Source organism: Bos indicus, chromosome 18 (genome assembly GCF_029378745.1).
Source record: "Bos indicus isolate NIAB-ARS_2022 breed Sahiwal x Tharparkar chromosome 18, NIAB-ARS_B.indTharparkar_mat_pri_1.0, whole genome shotgun sequence".
Taxonomy (NCBI): domain Eukaryota; kingdom Metazoa; phylum Chordata; class Mammalia; order Artiodactyla; family Bovidae; genus Bos; species Bos indicus.
In genome coordinates, this window is record NC_091777.1 from 46127883 (window position 1) to 46132928 (window position 5046).

General features: G+C 49.2%; 1 long non-coding RNA gene across 1 annotated transcript; it reads right to left on the reverse strand.

The window, feature by feature from the left end:
- Positions 1-327: 327 nt before the first annotated feature.
- Positions 328-3648, reverse strand: LOC139177286 (uncharacterized). Its single transcript, XR_011561777.1, has 3 exons — positions 2600-3648; positions 1875-1925; positions 328-541 (listed from the first exon to the last, which is right to left on the reverse strand). It is a non-coding gene; the product is annotated as an uncharacterized lncRNA (long non-coding RNA).
- Positions 3649-5046: the final 1398 nt, after the last annotated feature.

Consider the following 5046-nt stretch of genomic DNA (forward strand, 5'->3'; position numbering starts at 1 on the left):
ACCTTCAGAAAGACACCTCTAGTCTTGCCCTCAGTCAGAATACCAGGGGTCTATCCAGCCAGGGTACCCTCTTTGACTTTGTAGGAGCTGAAATCACTGAGAAGATACCAGTTTCGGGCATTTTTTTCACCTACCTTTGACCAGATCAAATGTGCCTCTTTGGTGGATCCAGCAAGCAGTCGTCTTGCCTATGGGGCATCTTAATCACCTACCCAGGGGTCTCTGGGAACAGAAGTGTGGTGGACAAAGCCATTTCTTCTCGTGCAAGAACTAGGATCTCAGCAACTAGGAAGTGAAAGTTTCCTCTAGAATGGCAGGTGACTAGAATGGCAGGTGAACTCTGTTCCCCATAAATGGATCTTGCTTTGCCAGGAACAGTCTCAGTCCTTCTAGTTATGTCAAACAAACATAACCTATTCTGTGTTCTCCGAGAACCAGCTAGAGGCCAGACATCTCAGGGTGATGTCTGTGTCTATATCAAAGGTTTGTGGATCCAGGTGTACTTGTTACAAGTCAGCACACTGGCTTGAGAAGTTCCACTCTAGAAAGAAGAGACAGATCTGTATGTATCAACTATGCAATACTGGTTTCAACTGTTAGCCTGGAAGACTTAAGCTCTAGGTCAGTTTTCCTCTAGTCTTGGAACTGACAGGACAGCCATTGCTACTTACAACTGTCCCCCTTTCCTCTTACCCATTGGCTTCAATGGGTTGTTATCTTTCTTTCCCAGATATAATGTTATACATAAATTGTTCTTGTTAATTGGTTCTCAGCTCAGGTGTTTTTGCTCTTTTTTTTAAAAATTGGACTATAATTGCTTTACAAGGTTGTGTTGGTTTCTGCTGTACAACAATGTGAATCAGTTATATGTATTCATATATATCCAGGCTTCCCTGGTGGCTCAGATGGTAAAGAAACTGCCTGCAATGATCCTGCGCTACACCCCATAGCTACCTGATGTGTGTCTCCTGTCCAAGTACCTGGGAGAAGATCACTCACAGAGTCGGCTGCATGTCTTAATTAGAAAAAAAAAAAAAAAAAAATGCCTGAAGGTACTATGCTGACAGCTGTTGGCCTCTGCAAATGTGAAGGTAAGAAAGAAAAATAAAAGGCATGGAGATTAAAGCATGAGTGAAACTAGCTTCATTCATAGTAAACATTGTTGGGTATGTAGAAAATCCTAAGAAATCCACAAAGAAACTACAAAAGTGAGGTGATTTTAGCAAGGTCTCAGTATACAAGATCATATACATGTCTGGCTCAGACAATAAAGAATCTGCCTGCAATGTGGGAGACTGGGGTTCCATCCCTGGGTTGGGAAGATCCCCCTGGAGAAGGGCATGGCAACCCACTCCAGTATTCTGGCCTGGAGAATCCCCGTGGACGGAGGAGCCTGGTGGGCTACAGTCCATGGGGTCGCAGAGTCAGACACGACTGAGTGGCTAAACAACAACCGTGGAAGAGCTATAGACAGAAAACTATGAAACAGTGGTTGCAAACTTTTTCTTAAAAGTCCAGATAGTAAATATTATAGGCTTCATGGATCACATGTTCTCTGTCACATAATCTCCTCTCTGTGTGTATTAAAACTCTTTAAAATTTTGACACGATCCTTAGCTCTTATCAAATCAGGCTATGTGTTGAATTGGCCCAACAGCCTTGGTGTGAGCCCCTAGTACAAAATGTTGCTGAGAGGAAAGAAAAAAGACCTAAATATATGGAGACATATACCATCCTTGTGCCCTGGAAAAGTTAATATTGGTAAGTTGCCAATTTTGACAAAGACTCTGAAACCTAGTCTATGGAATTATTGTAAGAAATATTGGTGCCCTTGGGACATAAGGGTTTTTAAGACAAGTAGATCCTGTACCTACCTAATGTGCATCTCCTGGAAGAAGATAACTCCCAGACAACTGCATGATTTCCTGCAAGAGTCAATTAGAAGAAATAATTTGCCATGGGGAGGCACTGACAATTAGTAGTCCCTCACTACATCATCTGAGGAGACTGAGGCCCAGTGTAGCCAATGGTTCACTCACAAGTTGAACCAAATCTGACCTCCTAGTGGGCAGTGCATGTACTTGTTACAGGTGAATCATAGTGCTAAGCATCCAAAGGACTACTTAAAAAATAATATATGGATATCCCCAGCAGTCCAGTGGTTACGACTCTGCCTTCCAATGCAGGGTGTACAGGTTCAATCCCTGGTCAGCGAATTAAGATCCCACATGCCTCACAGTCCAACCAAAAATAAATAAGTCTCAGAAAAGTATTTTAAAAAGTGAAAAGTAATACATGACATGTACATGACAAGGAGGCACCCTAGTCTGATGGTTGGTATTATGATCTACAGAATTAGTCAGCTTGTGTGAAGTCCTACCAGGGTTACTGCCATCTACGTGAGCTGAAGAAAGTTCTAGGATTTAAATAGTGTTATCCAATTTGTAAAAATAAGAGACCCTGCCCTCCAGGGAGGGCTGGTGTGGAGTGTGGCATCCCGGCAGGTCAGAATACCTGGTTGCTACCTCAGAAACCATCCCAGCCCAGCTGGTGCTTCTCTAGGCTGGCACCTTTCCAGGGTGGCCACATAGGTGCTCACCTTCAGGGTTTGGAGAGGCACTGCAGAGGTTCCTAGGGCTTCCCTGGTGGGGAAAGACTGTAAAGAATCCACAGGAGACTCAGGTTCGATCCCTGGGTGGGGAAGACTCCCGGAGAAGGAAATGGCTACCCACTCAAGTATTCTTGCCTGGAGAATTCCATGGAAAGGAGCCTGGCTGGCTACTGGTCCACAGGGTGGCAGAGTCAGACATGACTGAGTGACTAACATACATATACATACAGAGGTTCCTAGAGGTTGGTGGTGTCCTGAGCCCCAAGCTACCTGCATGTGGGTGGGGGGCAAGCTTGGGGGCGGTGTGTGGGACGTTGACATAAACTGGGGTTTTCTGTGGCGGTCGACTGCAATGAGGAGGCTGGAGATCGGGGGCTCTCGCCCGGTGCTGCTCTGTCCAGTGTCTCTCAACGCCTCAGCACTTGCTCTGCGGCAGCCTCCCCTGCCCCCTGCTTTCATCAGTCACCCGGGAGACAACGCGGCCCTTTCCCCCTCCCAATCCGGGCACCTATACCTAGCCCTCCCGGTGAGCCTGGTCCCCGACTCCAGGAGGGTCTGGGCGGCTCCAGGACTCTAGCTTGGAGCTGACACTGCCCTCCAGCTACCCGGAGGGAAAGAGCTGGAAGATCCAGAGGCAGTGATGCGCCTGGCCAGTCGCTGAGGCTGCGAACCCCGGGCCCCGGGTAGGTGGGCAGACCCAGTTCTGCTGGCGTCGGAGCATCCACAGTCCTGAACAGTCCCTATATAGCGCCGGGGTACATCTAGTACCAGAGACCTGCAAGCACGTACTGGACCTCTGACGCGACGGAGAGTCCCGTTGGGGCCGTTGGCCTCGCCGTTTGCCCTTTGTCATCTTTTCTGCGAGCCCATGGCTCGTGTGCGCTCGGCTCGCGCGCGCGCTCTACTCGCGCGCCGCTGTCACGCTTTCCAGTGGTATCTCATAAGCATTGGGCGCGTGCCTGGCCGCGGAGGGGTCTGAAGCTAGGAAACCTCTCGCAGTTCTTTATTCCACTCCAAGGATTTGCCGGCAGCCACAGTGCTCTTCAGGGCAACTTCTTTAGCCAGCCTCGCTCCCCGCCTCCGCTCACTGCTCACCGGTGTTTCGCATCTGGCCTGGATCAACCCCCACCCACACGGCGTCCCTGTCTCTCACCTCGGCTCTGCTTGCAGATTCCTCTATGGCAATTTCAGGTCTTCACCTCTTGGTGTTTCATCGCCCCTAGGAGGCCGTGTCCGATTCCACAGCCTCAGTGCTCCTCCCTGGGGCCCTTTTCTCTGGGTCCGGACTCTCGGAAGAAGCAGCCGCTGTCCACTTGCACCACCCACATGTTCAGTCACACGGGAGGGATAAAGATCCTTCCAGAAAGGCGCAAATCCTCTCCTGTTTGCCACCTGAGCAGGTGAAGTCTTTGCAATCCAGTTACCCTTCCAGACTTTTTCCAAATGAGACTGACCTGAGATCCCAGGGATAGGGGAGGAAAGGGGTGTATAAGGAGGAGAATGAAAAATGACAGAGAAGCTTGGTGAGAGAAGCGTCCCCGCCCCAAAGCAGGAGGAGTACCATCAGCATCTAAGTCCTTGGAGACTGGAGACCATTTCTCTCTGGTAGAGTCCTGCACCCCTTAAGAGAAACCTCCATTTCCAGTGCCCAGAAGACACTGAGTAAGAGAGCCCATCACCAAAGGTCATGCCATCCCTAGCTCTTATAGCCCTGCTGGAGGCTTCACCTCTCCTTTAGAGGACTGATCTTGAGACAGGCTAGGACCTGGGACTCTTTGCTGAAATGCTTGAACTTAGACACAGCTCTCTGCAAGCAGCAAAATACAAAGAAACAGTATGGGACTAAAAACAACTTCATGCATGCACCTTTGGGACAAATTCGCGGCAAAAGACAAAAAGAGTGCCAAGAAAATTCACCACTTTTGAAGAGCCTGGAACAGAAGCAGGGAGTCGGTAGCAAAAGCAGGGTACTTCCAGTGAAACTGAAAGTGTTAGTTGCTCAGTTGTGTCCTTTGCGACCCCATGGACTGCAGCCTGCCACACTCCTCTGTCCGTGGAATTCTCTAGGCAGGAATACTGGAGTGGGTAGCCATTCCCTTCTCCAGGGAATCTTCCCCACCCAAGGATTGAACCCAGGTCCCCTGCACGCCGTATAAGGAACAAATTCAGGGAGCAAGCAAGCAAGGGGACCTGCTGTTTGTTCTCACTCCACTCTGCTACAGTGGTAGCCCCGGTAAAGCCTTGCCTGAATTACTTGTCTGGCCTCTAGTCAATTTCTATTGGTTGAAGAAGGCCAAGAACCCTAGTCAGTAACAGTCTTGAATGTAGCAGGGTTGTTTGGCCTGCTCTCAGCTTCCCAGGTGGCTTAGTGGTAAAGAATCTGCCTGCAACCCAGGATACTCAGGAGATGCTTTTTCAATTCCTGTGTCGGGAAG